The sequence below is a fragment of the Panthera pardus genome, unplaced genomic scaffold, assembly GCF_024362965.1.
Source record: "Panthera pardus isolate Hobbes unplaced genomic scaffold, ASM2436296v1 HiC_scaffold_13, whole genome shotgun sequence".
NCBI lineage: Eukaryota > Metazoa > Chordata > Mammalia > Carnivora > Felidae > Panthera > Panthera pardus.
The window spans coordinates 199,908,144-199,927,056 of NW_026526688.1; the positions used below are offsets into that span (position 1 = coordinate 199,908,144).

At 50.5% G+C, this 18,913-nt stretch overlaps 1 long non-coding RNA gene across 1 annotated transcript; it reads left to right on the forward strand.

Annotated features, from left to right (window-relative positions):
• Positions 1–33: 33 nt before the first annotated feature.
• LOC109269805 (uncharacterized) lies at positions 34–982 on the forward strand. The gene is made up of 2 exons (XR_002081281.2): positions 34–686; positions 772–982. It is a non-coding gene; the product is annotated as an uncharacterized LOC109269805 (long non-coding RNA).
• Positions 983–18,913: the final 17,931 nt, after the last annotated feature.

Sequence of the window (18,913 nt, forward strand, 5' to 3'; positions counted from 1 at the left end):
TCTGTATCCCTTTCCGTGCCGGGGAGTCCGGCCTCCTGGGACGCAGCGTCCCCAGGCCAGGACATGCTCTTTCTTCTCCTCTACGCCATTCAAGGAAAACAGCTTTCTGTGGGCTATTTCTGGTTCTATGAATAATGCATGCTTATTGTAAAGAATTCAAACAGTACAGGCGGATATAAAGGAGACAACAAAGGTCACCTTGAATCTCGCCACACCGGGGTGATCCCCGAGAGCCTTCCGGTGACCAGGCCTCTGTGCCTCTCCCGTGTGAAGATACATTCACATGAATGGGCGTAATAAAAACACGATGGTTTTGTTCTGGACGCTTCCCCCTCCCCATTTCCACAGCACATCCCCCATGAGGTGGCCCCTGATAACCCCCTGGCTTACCTTCTCCCATATGTTTCTCCACAGACACACGTAAGTATATGCTACGTACCTACACACGTGCATTCACACACATACACGCACCCACAGGGGAGCTTGGGGGTCAGTGTCTTACAAAAAGAATCCCTCCTAATCACATTTAACTGCTTCTTACTTTTCAGGCTCGCCAACACCTGCTGAAATCCGCGCTAGCTTCTTCAGGGAACTCGCCTCGTTCTTTTGAAAGGCTGATGACATCCCATGATGTGCGCCTTCTCCCTGCCCTTGCCGGCTAAGAACAATGGGCAGGAAATCTCCTGGTCAGTGTCAGTATTTTTCTTCCCACAGACTGGATTCCCAGGAGTGGAGTTACTGGTTTGAAGGCCTAAACTTTTATTTTAATAGATGCTGACAGATTACCTTCCCAAGATTCTGTGACACCTGACCCTTCTGCCTCAATGCACACAGTTCCCACCATCAACCGATGCCAGGGCACGCTGTAAACGTTGCCATCCTGATGAGTGCGGAGTGATCTGTCCTTGTGACTTTAGTTTGCATTTCCCTGCCTACTGGGGAATCGGGGAGAACTTGAATATATGTTTGACTTTAGAGGTGCTCTGTTGGGAATTGGCTTCTTACCCTTTGTCCATTTTTAGTTGGGGCTTTTGCTTTTGTCCTTTGGGCGGGGGGGGGAGTGTTTCCAGGGTTTTTTAAAAAATTTTTATTGAAGTATAGTTGACATATAATGTCATATTGGTTTCAGGTGTACAATATAGGGATTTGGCAATTCTATACATTATTCAGTGCTCACCACAGCAGGTGCGGTCTCCACATGTCACCATAAACGTTATCACAGGGTTATTATTTTTATTTCTTTAATGTTTATTTATTTTTGAGAGAGAGAGAGACAGAGTGTGAGTGGGGGAGGGGCAGAGAGAGGGAGACTCAGAATGTGAAGCAGGCTCCAGGCTCCGAGCTGTCCGCACAGAGCCCGACGCGGGGCTCGAACCCACGAACGGTGAGATCATGACCTGAGCTGAAATCAAGAGTCCCGCGCTTAATCATCTGAGCCACCCAGGCGCCCCCGCCTCTTCACCTATCTCTTCCACCACCCCGCTCCCTCCCCTCTGGAAACTGTGTTTTTCAAACCATGTGTATCATCAGGATTGTTCTCCATACTTACGAGCCTGCTCCCTTTTGTCCATTTTTAAGTGTTCTCAGCAGAGCGGATACTCCTCTGCTGGTTCTTGGGGTTCAAGCACTTTTTCCAGACCTTTCTTGCATCTCTTGACTTTGCTCGTGGCATCTGTTGCCACGTTATATAGCCAAGTATGTAGCCAGACCTTCTCCCTTTCTTTTTCTTTTTCATATAGCTTCTGCCTTTCGTTCTTGGTTAGATTGGTCTCCATGGCACCTAGAGCATGCTGTAGCCTAGATTTTCATTCAAGAAAGCTCGGACAGCTATCATTCATTGTTGATTCACAAAAAATAAAAACGTGATCTGCCTGGGAAGCGTGACCTTACAAAATACATTTAAGGAGACCAATTTCCAACTATTACAAAATATTTTGAATATGAAATATTTCAAGAATGCCAAGTAATATATATATAACATATGTATTTTCCAAAGCCCAGTAAGGGGGTTTCCAAAAATGTCAGTTGCGTCTCTATACTGCCTAAAAAAGGGGGGGGGGGGCACATGCACACAGAAATAGAGTGAAATTCTGTCTGCACCGGTAACCCCACAGGGACCTGAGCGAGTTTTGGGTGATGGTAACCCCTGCACACGGTAAGAAATGTTAGTGGCCCTTTATCCTTAGAATAGGGGCTCGACAGAGGACAGGACTCCATCAGTAACTGTTAAATCAGAATTTGTGTTCCCATCAGATTCATTACTTCAAGGTTTTGCTATATTCAAAGAATAAAAGATTATAGGCACACCCTGGGTGGCTCAGTCGGTTAAGCGTCCACCTTCGGCTCAGGTCATGATCTCGAGGCTTGTGAGTTCGAGCCCCGTGTTGGGCTCTGTGCTGACAGCATGGAGCCTACTTGGGATTCTCTGTCTCCTTCTCTCTCTGCCCTTACCCCGCTCACATTCTCTCTCTCCCCGCTCCCCTCAAAATAAATACAATCAAAAAATAAAATAAATTAAAAAAACTATCAAATAAACATTACTGTATCCTCCATTCAACCTAAGAAATAGAACATGAGCCTTGTCCTATGTGCCTGTCCCCAACTGGTAACCGTGTTTCTCAAATGTGTTTTATCTTTTCCCTGATTTCCTATGCGTGGTTGCATGGTGTCATATCTCTCTCTATTCTCCTATATTTTTCTTCTTATTTCACATTGAGTTTTAAAAATGCATCCACTTTGAAACATGAAGCTGAACTGCGAATAGACATTCTGGCCATTTTTAAAAAAAATTTAGGGGCGCCTGGGTGGCTCAGTCGGTTGAGCGGCCGACTTCGGCTCAGGTCACGATCTCGCGGTCCGTGAGTTCGAGCCCCGCGTCGGGCTCTGTGCTGACAGCTCAGAGCCTGGAGCCTGCTTCCGATTCTGTGTCTCCCTCTCTCTCTGCCCCTCCCCTGTTCATGCTCTGTCTCTCTCTGTCTCAAAAATAAATAAACGTTAAAAAAAAAAAATTTTAAAAAAATTTAAACAGCGCAACCACAGACATCTGCATTCATACCTCCCGATGCGCGTAGATAAGAGGTTTGTCCATCAGGATCTCTCGACAGCAGTGCTACTGACATTTTGGGTGGGATAATTCTTTGTCAAGGGGGCTGTCCCTGGCTTCCACCTGCCAGATGCCATTCACACCCTCCTCCCAGATGTGACAGCGGAATGTCTCCAGATCGTGTCAAATGTCCCCCTAGCAGGCAAAATCGCCCCTAGTTGAGGTACCATTCTGGAGTTCACCCTGCTGGACTGGAATTGCTAAAAGGCATGGGGCGTGAACGTCTCCAACTCTACAAGGTATTGCCAAACAGCGGTCCAAAATGTTCATGCCAATTTAGTATCCAACCAACGGTCCATGAGAAACCCAGCTCCTCCCCATCTTTGTCAACCTGCGGTCTTGGCCGGATGTTTGCCAACCTGGTGAGAGTGAACTGGTGTCTCTGAGCAACGTAACGTGTGAATTTCTCTGACAGAAGCTCTTTGTATGTTTTTGGCTTTTCATACTTTCTCTCCATGAACGTGGCCTTTTCCCATATCCCGCCTATTTTTCTTTTGGGTTGTCTTTTCCTATTGCTTTTCGGGGATACTTTATATTTTCTGGATACTGATGTTTTGTTGGGCATATGTTCTGCACATACTTCCATTCAGTTAAGGGCTTACCGTCTTATGTTATTGTAGTTTCCTTTATAATATTGTATTTATATTATTGTAGCATTCTATTGGGTGAGTAGAAATATTAACTTTAGGGGCACCTGGTTCGCTCAGTCAGTTAAGCGTCTGATTCTTGATATCAGCTCAGGTCAGGATCTCACGGTCTCCTTGCTTGGGATTCTCTCTCTCTCTCTGTCTCTCTGCCCCTCCCCCTTCATGTGCATGCTGTCTCTCTCCCTCTCTCTCTCTCTCTCTCTCTCTCTCAAAATAAATAAATTTAAAAATATATATTAATTTTAGGGGTGTCTGGGTGGCTCAGTCGGTTAAGCGTCCGACTTCAGCTCAGGTCATGAACTCGTGGTTCATGAGTTCGAGCCCCATGTTGGGCTCTGTGCTGACAGCTCAGAGCCTGGAGCCTGCTTCCGATTCTGCGTCTCCAGCTCTCTCTTCCCCCTCCCTGCTTGCACTCTGTCTCTCTCTATCTAAAAATAAACAAAAAATAAATGAATAAAGCATTAAAAAATGTTTAATATTAATTATAATATAGTCCCTGTTTTCAGTATTTTCCTTTAGGATCTGTGCTTTTTGTGTTTTAAGAAATCCTTCCTTATCTAGAGTCCTTAAGAATATTCTCTTATATTCCCTTCTGAATGTTTTAAAGTTTTACTTTAAGTTTTATTTTAAGTTTTACTTTGAGGCTAAGGCCCCTGCTGTTGAGTTTTATGGGCAGTGAGAGCAAGATGTCCTGTTTTATTTTTTCCCCTCTCGTGGGGATAGCCGGTTGTCCAAGCATCGCTTATGTAAAACCCCTTCCTTTCTCACAGGGGCTACAGTGTCACCTATGACATGTATCAGGTGTGCAGGATCCATGGTCTGTTTCTTTTGTCTATTTGTCTGTTTCTGTGTCAATTTCATGCTGTCATAACTACTTTGGCATTATAGTAAGTCGTTTGTGTGTTTGAGAGAGAGAACCAGCTCAGGAGAGGGGGAGGGGCAGAGAGAGAGACAGTGAGTGTGAGAGAGAGAGAGAATCTCAAGCAGGCTCCATGCTGCCGGCACAGAGCCCAACACAGGGCTTGATCTCACAACCCTGGGATCAGGGCCCGAGCTGAAAACAAGAGTCGGACACTCAACCGACTGAGCCACCCGGGCGCCCCTATACTAAGTCCTGATATTTGCCAGATCAAGTCCTCCCCGCCTGGCCATCTTCTTTAGGGACATTGAAGCTGTTGTTAGCCCTTTGTTCTCCATATCCACTCTGGAATTAGAAAGGCAAATTTTGCAAAGAACCTTATTAGGATTTTGATCAGAACTGCATTAAATCGATCACACAACTGGGAGAGACATGATGTGTCATATCAAGTCCTCCACTGATGAATCCCTCTATTCATGTAGCTCTTGTTAAACATCTTTCACTATGGAGTTAAGATTCTCTGTATAAAGATCCTGCCTATTTGTCAATAGATGCATTTCTCATTTTATTTTGCTCCCGTAAATGGTATCTTTATTAAAACTATAACAGCTCTTGGGGCACCTGGGGGGCTCAGTCGGTTGAGCGTCCGACTTCGGCTCGGGTCATGATCTCGCGGTCCGTGAGTTCGAGTCCCGCGTCGGGCTTTGTGCTGACAGCTCGGAGCCTGGAGCCTGCTTCGGATTCTGTGTCTCCCTCTCTCTCTGGCCCTCCCCGCTTGTGTTCTGTCTCTCTCTCTCTGTCAAAAATAAAAAAAAATTTTTTTAATTTTTAAAAACTATAACAGTTCTTTATGTGACAGGTACAAGATTCTGTATACGTTCATTAAGTAAAGCTAATTAGTTGTGTTGCTCAAATGTCCTCTATCCTTACCAGCTGTCTTTTTTTTTTTTTTTTTACAAGCTGGTCTATCGATTATTAAGTGTTGACACTTCACACTCGTTTGGATGGCTACTATCCAAAAGAAGCAGAAACTAATAAGTGCGGGTGAGGATGTGAGGAACATCGGTGCACTGTCGCTGTGAATATAAAATGGTACGGCCGCTGTGGAAGATGCTCTGGGGATGTCTCAAAAAATTAAACAGAGAATCACCGTGTGATGCAGTAAGATTCCTGAGTCCGCCCCCGAAAGAAACGAAAGCAGGGACTTGAACAGCTATTTGTACACTGAGGTTCACAAACAGCATTAATCGCAGCATTAATCGCAGTGTCCATCAGTAGATGAATGGATACATCGTAGGTGATGGATGCACACACACACACACACACACACACACACACACACACACGGGAATATTATTCACTCTTAAAAAGGAAGGCAATCCCGGCACCTGCCACCACATGGGTGACACTATGCTGAGTGAGACAGACCAGTCACAGAGGCGATGACCCCCCTTACATGAATACTAGCGTCGCCGGATTCACAGAGACAGAAGGCACAATGGCGAGTGGGTGCCAGGGGCTGGGGACGGTGGAAAATGGGGAGTGAGCGTTTCATGGGGACAGAGTGCCAGTTCGGGAAGAGGAAGAAGTTCCGGAGATGCGCGATGGGGACGGCGGCACCACGGTGTGAATGTGCCGAATGCCACCAAACTGTACATTTTAAGTGGTTAAGAGGCTAAACTTGACGTGATGCATATTTTCTCACAACAGAGAAAATGTTGCAAAGACGCGTGTCAGAATGTCCCCGCCGAGATAACGGATTTGTCGCTTTCTCCTTCTGGTTCTGTCTTTTTGCTTCCTGCGAAATGCGTGCAGTTCTAGAAGTGTGGCCTCTTCCTGGCGAATTTAGTACTGGGTGGCCGTCTTCTTTACCCCAATGATGATCTGATCTAAATTTTATTTGGTCCACTGGTGAAAGCTACCGCAGCCTTCCATAGCTTGGTAAATCCTTCCACCCTCCTGCGTCTTCTTCACACTTGAGATGCATCCCAAGCAAAGACCATATAGTTCGTTGGGTTTTGTACCATTGCCAGTCCAGTACTGTCTGACCCTGCCTGCCGGCTTGTTCGTCTACACGGACTGGGACCACCAGTGTTTTGGGAGCTATTTCTGATCTTGCATTTTTACTCGTCTTACTTTTCCTTGCTTCTCCTTTTTCTCCAGTTGTGCTCGTTTTTGGGATTGCCTGAGCCTTTGGTCATATTCCATTTCCCGCCATTTGAAAGCTACATAATTTCCATATTTTCAGCGATTGACCTAGAAATTTTACCGCATTTATCTTACAAAGCTCTAATTAATCCATATCTCAGCCATCGCCTCCAGCAATAAATGGTTTGACCTTGATCGCTGCTCTCCCGGGTTACAAGGTTGCTGTTCAGTACTGTAGTCCTAGCTTCTGGGTTTCTTTTGTTTAACCTTATAAAGTAAACATCACTCATTTTATAGACCCAGTATGTGTTACCATTCAGTTTTAAATATTTTGTCTCCAATCAATCCCTTGATTTCTTCTTTGACTGATGTATTAATTAGAAACCTGTTGCTTGGGGCACCTGGGTGGCTCAGTCCGTTGAGTGTACAACTCTTGGTTTCAGCTCAGGTCATGATCTCATGGTTTTGTGAGTTCAAGCCCTGCATCCGGCTCTGTGCACTGACTCAGGGGAGCCTGCTTGGGATTCTCTGTCTCCCACTCTCTCTCTCTCTCTCTCTCGGCCCCTTCCTCGCTCATGCTCTCTGGCTCTCTCAAAATAAATAAATAAACTTAAAAAACCAAATGTATTGCTTAATTTCCTCATATTTGGGGGATTATCTGGACATCTTATTGTTACTAAATTATAATTTAACCCTTCTGTTAGCAGAAAACATACTCTGTATGGTTTGGGTTCTCTTCGATTTGAAACATATTTTATGGCTTGGCACATGCTCAATCTTGGTGAATTTTCCATTTGTGCTTGAAAAGATGCAAGTTTTACTATTATTGGGGAGGGGATTCTATAATGTTAATTAGGTCAGAATCATTGATGGAGCTTTCCAGATCTTAAACACCTACTGGTTTTTCTCTTCTTTTTCTACCAATTACTGAGAGAGTGAGTGATGTCAAAAAATCTGAAACTATAGTGGTTCCTGGGTGGCTCGGCTGGTTATGCATCCGACTCTTGGTTTCAGCTCAGGTCATGATCTCACGGTTCACAGATTCGAGCCCCACATCAGGCTCTGTGCTAACAGTGCAGAGCCTGCTTGGGATTCTCTCTCTCTCTCTCCCTCCCTGGCTCTCTCTCTCTTTCTCTCTCTCAAAATAAATAGATAAACCTTTAAAGAAAATATTTTAACAATCTGCAACTATAATTATGAATTTGTCTATTTCTCCTGACCACGGTGCCATTCAGCTAACACGGGCTACCTCACACAGCCTTCCTCTGTGCTTTGTCAGTTACTTTACTCCTATGTTTCTTATAAATTCAGAAGTGCAGTATAGTCGCTTTTGCTTAAAACTGCCCATTATACTTCTATAACGACTTTAGTCAGGTAAAATGAGTCAAGAATAAACTGCACATGTATATAAAACGCAGAGAAGCGTTATACACCCGTGTAACCATCGGCCCAGTCAAGATAATGAGCACATCCGTCCCCCTGAAGGTTTCCTGGAGCCCCTTTGCGGCCCCTCCCTCCTGCCTCTTCCCCCTCCCCCCCCCCCCCAAGTCCTCATCCCTGGCATTCTCCTTGGACTTGATTCACCAGGCACAGGTATTTTGAGATTCGTCCAGGTCGTTGCAGGTGCCACGAGTATTGCTTTATCTCTCAGGGACACCCCGTTTCATGGAAGGACCACAGTTCCTTTATGTTAATGGCCATTTGGAATGTTTCCAGTTCGGGGCTGTTACAAGCAAAGCTGTTGTAAACCCTTGTGTATAAGTCTTTGTGTGGATGCATGCCCACATTTCTTGGGGACTCATTCCTAAGAATGCGATGTCCAGATCCTGTGGACATACGTGTTTAACCTAGAAAGTTTAGGCTTTCTAACGTGGCCGTACCATTTTCCATCCCCGCCCCCACCCCCAGCAGGATGTCAAGTGTCCAGTGCTCCCACATCCTCGCCAAAACCTGGCGTGGTCTTCCTTTTTAAGGTTAGACATCCTCACAGGTGTGGACTGGCAGGTCACCGGACTTTCCGTGTTTATTATGAGCTCATATACGGCACAAGGTGATAGGCCTGGATGGAAGAGATTTTTCTCCGCAGGGCATTTGCATGTACTTCTTCTAGGCTCCAGGGGGCGCTACTAAACTGTAACTATTGCAATTTCTTTTGATGGGTAAGTTTTCTTACCTCCTGGGCGGGGCAGATTTGCTCCTCAGACACACGTGGGAGCAGTCCTCTCGGTACAGGGTCTCTGGAGAGACTATTTATTTACATCACCTTCGGTTTTACCACGAGAGGCAGCCGATACGGGAAGGTTTGTTCATTGGTCCGTGGCACCAGCATGAGACCCTCGAACTTGAAGCTCCTGTTGTAGGTGGTTGTACCCGGTGGAGGCCAGACTTCTGGGTTCACACACTGATTTGGGCTGGCTAGTCCTCTTCTTATGGGGAGGCGTGGTCCTTGGGTATTTCCCCAGATTTTCCAGTACATTCAGCAGGGCATTTTAAGTATGCTGGGAATAGTCCCGCATCTCAATATTTTCATCTGAGAAGGTATTGCTGTTGAGTGGGTCTGTCCGAGCACGCTTTGGGGATCCCAAAGTCTCCTTGTGTGATTTCTACTGTTTTCTTGGCTCATTTAGGTCTTTAGTCCATCTGGAGTTTCCTTTTGTATTTGTTGTTAGATTGGACTCTATTCCCTTTTTAGATGGCTGGTCAGTTCTCAGAAGTATTCATTAATAACTCATTCTTGTTCATTGAATTGAACTGTTATGTCGGTCACGGATTAACTTAATACATATTCTGGATTTGATTTGGGTTCTGTCTTTGGTCCTGCCCATGCATGTGTCATCCCTCTATCAATACCTCACTGATTCAATTCCGGTGGCTTTAGGTATAGTCTGGCACGTTCTTCTATTTCATAATTTGCCTGGCCAATCTCAAGGATTTATGTTAGGGGAATAGGTTTTACCCATTTTCGTAAGGAGGGGATCTCGTCGTGTATTTGCTACATTTAATTGGACTGAATGGAGGGGCTGCGTGGGGAGGTAGAAGCAGCTTCGCTTAGGCAAGCTGTTTCCTCCACCGAGCAGAGAGGGGACGGCATCTAGATCTCTGGGCTCCTGTCCTGCCGGGAGTCCCAGCCCATGTTGGCTCAGCCCTGGGGCTTCCCTGTGAGCATGAGGCAGCACCAGTGATAAGAGCAGCTGTATGCCTTTGGTGCCATCACACGCCCCGGCATGGTACTCAGCAATCCTATACATGCACGTCTCCAACATTTCATTTAATCCCCAGGCATTCGTGTGATGCTATTAATGCTACCTCTATTCTATAAGGGAAGAAACTGAGCAACAGAGAGTTTTCCTGACTTATTTATTTGTTGAAGCCCTTGGTTGGTTAAAAAAAACAAACCGAAACAAAACAGAAACGTGGGAATGGAGTGGGGAGCTTTGCAGAGTAGGAAAAGACCAAATTATTTTGTCACACAATTATTGTTTATCACCCTTGATATGTGCAGAAGGCCTCAGAAATAAGAACAGACGTATTTATTGAGTGCCTCTGATGTACTTTAGGAGTACTCTTTGATCCCACACCTGGGCCTAATAATATGCATTATTATTATCCCCCCTTAACAGATGAAGAGATTCAGGCCCAGAGAGGTGAGGGAACCAGCCCGAGGTTACCCAGCAGAAGTAGGCTGATGAACAGACCGTCTGGCTCTAGAGGCTGTGCCGTCCCGTAGGCAACCTCAAAATTACCCACAGAGGGTATGTGCGGCCCCCGATCGCCTTCGTGTCACCTGCCACAAACCAGAAGGGAATACGCGATCGAGCTGTGTTGCCATCAGGAGAGGTGGAGCTCGTGGCTATCTTTATATGTTTGGAATTATCTTTGAAATTATATTTTGAAAAAAAAAAATGTTTACTTAAGGCACCAATGGGTTAACAGGTGGTCGGCTTCGAGGTGCGGGATTCCGGGAGACGGGTTGCTCTGAATGTCCTACTTTCGCCATAGTGACGATGCGTATGTATTCTTGCGCGATTTAGCGATATTGGAAGACAGAATTCAAAGATGACCGTCGCTGATTGGCTCTTTCTCGCCAACTGGGCGCGCGTATATAACTGCGGTGCGGGCGGAGGGACCCCGTCCGAGGCAGAGGGGAGGGGCTCGCCCGGCCCGCCGCCCCGCCCCCCGCCCGCCTTCTGACCCCGCCCAGTCCGCGGCTGCCGGGAAAGCCCGGAGCCCGGGGCGCCCTGCGCGGCTGGGACTCTCGCCCTGCTCGCCCGCCCAGGCCCCTGGCAGCGCGAAGCGGTTCCCAGCTGACAGAGCCCGCGCCCCGGGGACCCGCAGCGGCGGGGCGGAGAGGCGGGACGCCGGGGGGGCGGAGCCAGAGCTGCGGGGGCGGGGCCGCGTCCCGGGCGACCCGCTGCGGGACAGCGGCCAGGCTGCGGGTCAGTGGCTGAACTTGCGCCCCTCCCCGTCGCGCGCGCCCCGCTGCCCGGGAGTGCGGAGGTCGCCCCCGGGGCGGGGTGGGCGCGCTCCGGTGCGGCCCGGCCCCGCGGGCCCAGGCCCTGGCACGTGACCCGGCCCGCGCCCCTCCCGGTCCGCTCCGCGCGCGTGCCCGGGCGCGGGGGCCAGGCGGGTTCTCCGGCAGCCTGGGTCCGGCGCTGTCCGCGGCCGCCGGTGCCGAAGCGGGTGCGGCCCCGGCTCCGGAGCTGGCCTGCAATCCGGGCGGCCGGGGACGGTCTCGGGCGCTGCTTGGGGCAGACGGGTGCGAGCGGTCGGCGGGAGACCTGGTCTTGAGAGCAGTTGCGTTGGGGGCGCTCGGCCCGGCTCCAGCTTGGACTCGGCGAACCCGTGCTCACCTGTCCGGTGTACGCCCAGGGCGCCCCCGGCGGGGGGCGGCGGGGGATGGTCCCATCTCCACAGTGAGAAACCCAAGGTGTTCAGCAACCCGATCTCGGCCCCGCGGGTCGTTAAGGACGTCACCAGGATTGGAACCCGGTTCGGTGGGTGCTAGAGCTTGTTGCCAAGCGCACAGATGTTGAAATGGAGGTGGGAGATGTTCAGGTCTTTGTCCCGAGGCTCCCATCTCCCATAATCAAGGTGAGAGTACTGGGCAAAGCAACCACCATGGTTTTTGCCCTCCAGGGAACTAAGACTTGGTGTTGACCAAGAGCTCGCATAGGCTGAGCTGTCACCCACCGCTGTTTCTGCAGCCTCTGCCTGGGCCCTGGCACTCCGTCCGACCCCGGTACTTATGTCTGTCCCCTAAGCGAATGAATCAGCTGAGGGCTGGCTGACTCCCAAATGGGGTCCTGTCTGCGGCTGGCTGTGCTGGACCTTTGGAGAGGGGCCGAGGCAGGGGAGATTCGGGGCTGGGCCCAGCAAGGTGAGGCTGTCTAAAGTCAGGCTGTATCGGAGGGGAGAGGATTTCTGTTTGTTGGGAAGGTGGAAGGGGAGGCAGCCCACAGTGGAGGGTCTCTTCTGCCCCTGCCCTGCTGTGGACATACAGGAGGGTCATTGTCCTGCCTGAACATCTTTCTCTACCTGTGGATGTCACCATGGTGATGAGTTATGCCAAAGATTAAACGGGATAATACACTTAAAGGGTCTGATCATCATCCACATCGACTCTCCCTCTCAGTGTCGTTTATATCTGTTGGATGAATGTGGGGCCGGGGGAGCGTGAAGGCCCAGCCTCCTGGAGCCTCAAATGACAGGCCAGGGGACCCGGACTTCATGCCCAAGTCAAGGGAGCCATAGAGGATGTGAGCAGAGAGGGAGGTGGGACTGTCGTCTCCGGGCCCAGAGGCAGGGATCTCTGTGAAGAGGGTGAGTCTGATGCTGTTGGTAGGTGCGAAATGGGTGCAGCACCACAGAAGGGATGGTGCCCACCAGGGTCTGTCTGGTCCATGTGGACCACAAATCCCCATGCCCTTTGACCCAACAGCCCAATTCCTAGAGCCCACCACATGCATGGAGCGCCATGCGTGCAAAGACCAGGAATAACCTGCATCTGCTACCAGGGGCTGCTAAACGCACAGTGGCCCGTCCACACTGCGAACAGGGTGCAGCTTTCCCAAAACTGTGGTGGCTCTAAATGGCCAGCAGAGGGAGCTCTAAAGCATAGTGGACAAAAGAGGCAAATAAAGTGCAGTGCAACCATTTTGCCACCATGCAGGGGACGGAAGTGTGTGTAAATGCACAGACTGGCTCTGGAAGGTCAGGTGAAGGGCCTCCTAACAGTGGTTGCCTCCAGGGAGGAACGTGGGTGCTGCAGGATGAGAGGTCAAAATGCAAAATCAACTCTCTCCTCTGCTGAGAGTGGACTTTCTGCTTCACTGCTGGCCACGCTGTTTTCATCACTCTTGTCTCGCTCACCGTGTTCTCCTTTTTAATGGATGTGCTCAAGTGCGTGGGAATGTTCTCTGTGCAGTAACACCCTGTGCTAATGACCAGCTCACTGTGTACGTGGCTCTGTTTAGGGCAGAGTCAACTAAGTACAAATCCTGCGTGAGAAACTGAGTGAGGGCAAAAGGCTTCAGGGAAACATCGCCCAAGTACCTCTGACTCTGTGATTATAGTTTCCGGGCAAGCTAAGAAGACAGCCAGGAAAGAGTTTCTTTTAATAAAGAAACTGAAGCAAAGGGCCAAGGAAGGTGGTAAAATAATAAATACGTGCACGTATTTTGAGAGAAGCGCGATAAAATACATGGCAGTATTTCCCCTAATTTGAAACAAATGACTTCCCCTCTGTGCCGCAGGGCTCCCTGAGGAGGTAACGGCTCTAACCCAAGCCGTGCGTGCTCCCGGCCCTCCACTCGGCACAGCCACTCAGTGGACAGTCACATCATCTTCCTGAGTGTCTTCCCGCAGCCTGCGATGGTGATAGTATTTGCCGTAACCGGGCAACGCGAGACTCCCATTCCGGAAGCCCTTGGTGAGCCCCGGTTTTCTGTGTTCGTTACACGGAATCAGAACTGACCTGGGGGCCCGGGAGCTCTCCAGGGTCCTGAAAGAATTGTCCTTCACTTGCAGACTCCAGGTTATCAGCAGCATAGTCCATGCGTAGGGGGGAATGAGGGAGAGCGTCATTATTATGTGCCTACGGCATGCCTGGCATCTTGCTAGGTGTTCTGCACACCATCTCATTATCACATGTGCTTGCCACCCTGACCGTCTACCTCTTCCTGGCCTGAGCTCTGCCCTCCTGCTCCTTAAGTCCCTGATGCCAAGTGCTACCGGGACCTTCTCCGTCCTTCAGCCCATCTGACCTGGCTGGGGCACTGCCAAATCATCGCCCAGGCAGCCTGCTGAGCCGCTGCCCAGCGTTGTATCCCCTGGCCCTGGGAAGGCCAAAACGGACGTGTCTGGGAGGAAGCTTTGAGCTGGAGAGTTGGAAGAGTTGGAACAGAGGTGTATCATATAGGGCACGTTTCGAGTCCTCTCCACCAATCCGGGCACATGCACGTGTTTGGTTTAGGAAACTCTGACACTGAGCCCTGAATGCAAGGATGTCCAGGCTGTCATTGGGTAACCTCTACCCCTTGTAATGAATCGTTGCAATTATTTCTATACAATGCAGCCTCCACCATTGGACTGTGAGCTGCTTGAGGGCAGGGCCTGTGTCCTGTTAGCCATCTAGACTCCGAGCATGGCACAGGGCCCTGATGGTAGCAAGGGCTCAGGTGCTGTCGATGGAACCAAGGAAAGCAATGAATGGGACAGGGAGTCTACAGCTTGGATTTCCCTCCCAAGATCTGGCTTCAGTGGGGGAGAGTTCTACGTTCAGTCATCATGGCTGGCACTTAGCACTACTGGGCGCCTGGCCCTGTTTTAAGAACAACATGAATATTAATACATTTCATCCTCATTGCAGCCTCACTGCAGCCCACAGGTAAGGACTATCATCATGATCTCCATTTTACAAGTGGGGAAACCGAGGCACAGGGAAGTTACTAACTTGCCTATGGCCACAGAGGAGGTGAGTGGCAGAGCTGAGATATAAGCCCAGGCTGCTTCAGTCAAGCGCAGATGTTAGCCCTCTGCCCCGCCCCCTGCCCCCTGCCCCCAGTGCAGAGGTTTGGCCCCATCCCTTCGTGGGTTGCTTTCTTGATCACACCCGACGAGCATTACTCAGCTTGGACGAGAGGGAACGTTCCGGCTCCCGCACCTGCTGGGGAGCACTGGGGCAGTGGTTGCATCTCTGTGCCTGGGTTCCCTCACGTTCAGGGGATGGCCATTGCTACTCTGCAGAGTTTAGAAGCCACGCAGACAGGGAGGACACTTCGGTGTCCTGTCGTTATTGTTGTAAACTGTGATGCGAATACGGTAAGTCATTGTTGACAGTCTTGAGGTTTTCTTCTCTGCTGTTTCTGCTTCAGAGAAGGAAAGGGGGCTGGCCCGAAGGCAAGAAACAGAAGCCCCCGAGGGATATTTCTGCTCCCCACACTCCTACGACAGGGTAAGAGGGGGCGGACTACCTGACGGGGTGTGAAGGCATGTTCCCGGCTCACCATGTGGCCTGTGCTGTGTGCAGGGCGTGGCCATGACCCCATCTCCACCTTTATCTGTTGTCCGTCAGGAGGCCTAACACCACAGGGGTAAGTGTGGGTGGTATAGTTCTTTAAGCCCTACTAAGGTTCTGACAATGCTCAAAGGAGAGAACGGAAGCTGGGTGTGGGTCACAGACCAGAAGGCAGTGGCTCTGGGGACGGCAGGTCTGGCTTCCCTTCTGGGCTTGCGGATGTGGGTGCTTTGCGGTGAGCTAGTTAACCTCCACCGAGGCTCAAGACGCCCCTCCCGGTGCCATGAAACCTTGTCTCTCGTCCCCTGGCATCTTGGGCTGCAGAAAAGAGGCCCCGTGACAGTCCCTTCCCACTGCCCTGCAGGTCACCTTGCTGTTCCGGAAGCTGGTGCTCTTTGCCCTTTATCCTCAGGGTCCCTGTGTTTCTCAGGGTGAAGGCCTTCTTCTCCGTCTCCTGTAACCCTGCGGACAGGTACATTCTGCACGACCATCACACAGAGGGGGAAACCGAGGCTCAGACTTGTCTCCCACTCTTGGTGCACCTCATGCCCCTGCCTCGGGGAGCCTCCTCGACTAGCGTCTTTCATGAGTCTCTGGATAAATCAGCCATGTGAGTATTTTCCCTCCTGAATTAACCTCCACTCCCTGGTGAGATTGAAAACATGGGCAAACCCATGACTACTTATTTTTGTAAAAAACCAGGAGGTGGAAATAGCTGACCCTCTGACCCTCCCCGGCCCCTGCAGCCAGTCGCTCAGAGCTGTGTCTTCTGATCCTAAGTGAGCGGGAGGAGTCAGCTGAGGGCCCAGCACCCAGATCTGCCCTGTGCAGAAATCACAAAGATGTTGGCTGCTCAGTGCACTCAGCGGTCTCGAGAGGAAAAGCAAGGAAGTCCTTTCCTGCGTGGAATGAGGAGAGAAGCGGCCCCCGCCCCCATCAACAGCCTCCATCAGGGGCTGTCCCCCACCCCCAGCATCTTTTCACACTGGAGCCACGGGGAACCTTCTGGAGAGCGGACACGAGGCGCCTCCGCCCCACCCCTGCTGGTTCTCCCCTGCTTTTGGCAACCAGCACTTACCAAACTGGGTTAAGCAGCGTGGCTCCTCTATGAAAACGTAAGTTGTCAAATAAGTTTAGGAAGTTCCGTAGTAAATCACACGAACTAGGTTCTCAGCTCTGCAGAATGTTTTAGGAGCGTTTAATATAGAATTCTGTTCGGCTCGAGGCCCATGCTCTCTTGGAAGGAGGTGTGGAGGGAGAGACAGAGGAAACCCCTCTGGGGGCATGAGAGTCTCCGAGTCTCAGCGCCAGGGTGAGGAATTTCTCAAACTAATTCTGCACGGAACCCCTTTTCCACAGAGCATCTGTAACCTCCCACGTGAGTATGTTCTGGGGGTAACGGCGGAGGAAACACCAACATGTGGGGTACGGCCAAAGCCCTTTTAGCACGGCACATGTGTCCACTCTCAACTTCTGCTGCCCCTCCGTACTTGCCACACTGATCAAGTCATGCCTGCGCCAACGTCACCTCCTCCAGGAAGCCCTCCCAAACCCCTTCTAAGTGTGTCTGACTCCAAAGCCCATACTTTTCCCAGAACAGGCCCCCTGCCTCCAGAGTGTCATTTCTTCGGGTCAAATACAAAGACCCTGAGATGAACTTCTTTAAACCTCTGAACGTTCAACTTGCCTTGGCCACAGAAAACGCTTGGTTCAACTTAACTATTACAGAGAGTCCTTATTTGGGGGAGGGGGGATCACCGTCAGCCCTCTTCTTACAACCCAGCTTTGCAACCATTTGGGAAATAGATCCAGGGGCCAGACAACTGGACAATTCCTGGCCGTCCTGGAAGGGGCAGGCCCCAGACTGTGTGGCCAAGAACAGACAAGAACCCTTGCTCTCTGCCAGCCAGTGGATCCCAGAGGAGGGGAGAGAAGGAGGGACCCTACTGAGAATCTCTGATGCTGGCTCCAACTTACCACTCAGATAAGCCACTCTTCCCACTGGTATAGGAGGCGCCAGGACGGTTAAGCTAACGGAGCTCCCTCTGTACAGAAGGAAACATCAGGAGTGGGCAAGAAGTGTCCCCACCACATACATGCTAACGTGACAAACGGATCAAAGCAAAGCTGCTATGGTTACAGTTTCGGGAGGGTGGTTAGGGTTGGTCCCCACCCGTTACAGTGACTTAAACCCCTAACATTCCAGTCTGAGGGGCTGAGACAAAATTACAATTTTCTGTGCAAACCAGCATGGTGATGGCAAAGCCCAGGGCATTTCCTGTGGGACAGCGAGGGGCAGAGCCTCTGATTCAAGGTTTTAGGGAATCTCTGAGCTGGTTTCATGATCTCAGAAATCATTCACCCTCTCCCTGCCCCAGCTGCCGTGCTTGGAGCCCCTCCAAAGCCTAGTTTTAAAAACCCTGCCTTACACTCTCGTCAGCAGTCTCCCTGGTGGGACTCAGGTCCCTGCAAGAATAGGACTGAGGCTATGTGCCACCTGACAGGTAGAAAGAGGGTCCAGAAGCCGGAGGAAAGAGGCCGTCTAAGGGACTATCAGCTCCACACGTTAGAAGAACCAGCCCAGCATATCAATGCTTTGAATTATTTTCAACTTAATAACATGACTATTTATTTCAAATTACCAGGTGCCTAAAGTAAATAACCAATGTGAATATTAATGACCTGACGGGTGTTCTTAGGGCAAACTTTAGCCATGCACACCGCCCACCCTGTCCCCCGGTTGTCCCTGGGTTACACCAGCCTGGGGTCAGCCTCTGTGGCTGGAGATGAGGCCAAGTCCCTGCGTTCAGGAGCACACAGTCAAGGGAGTCGGTGCCCCTGAAGGGACCACATACAATCTAGAGTGAGGGTTGCCTGGGACAAGGGTCTGGCCGACTCCAGGAGGTACCTAAGCGAGTGTGGTAGTGCCTGAGCCAGCCCGAGGGCATCAGAAAAAGATTCTCGAGGAGGTAAATAAATTCCCTGCGAGGGATCTTGTAGGATAAGTAAGATTTGGCCAGAGGAGGAAAAGTGAGGCGGGTGTTATCGACGGAGGGAAAACAGTACCCGATGGGGCAGCCTGGGGCTGGGTCTCACTTCTCTCTTTCTCACCAGTACCCAGCCCAGCACCCTGCACAGGGTAAAGCACTGATTCCGCATGAGTGATCATTGAACAGAAGTGTGGCTGGTAGTGCTACCCTCCTCTGCAGTCATCCGATCCCACGAGGCAGAGTAGTGAAAGCCTCAGGGAGGCAGGTTCCAGTTTATTGACAGAAAAACCTTCTGTAGTGTCAGCATCATTCAAACAGGGAATGAACTTGCTGGTAGGTAGTGAGGTCCCCGTCCCCAGGGGTGTGCAAGCAAAAGCTGGGTAGTAGCTTCTCGGGACCATCCTAGAGAACCCAAGGCAAGTTGGACAAGAGGACCGTCCCCACCCCCCCCAACACACCCACCCAGATCAGGACAGTCCGAGAGCCACTGTGCTCTTTTCTCCAGAGGTATGTTTATGGGGCAGATGAGGACAAGCAGCGCTACATCCGGGAACTTCAGGCCTCCCAGCGCTCCCAGGCTTCCCGAGCCTTCCCGGGGAGGCAAACGGCGCACGAGGCACAGGCCCTGTGTGGTGAGTGGGGCCCGGCCGG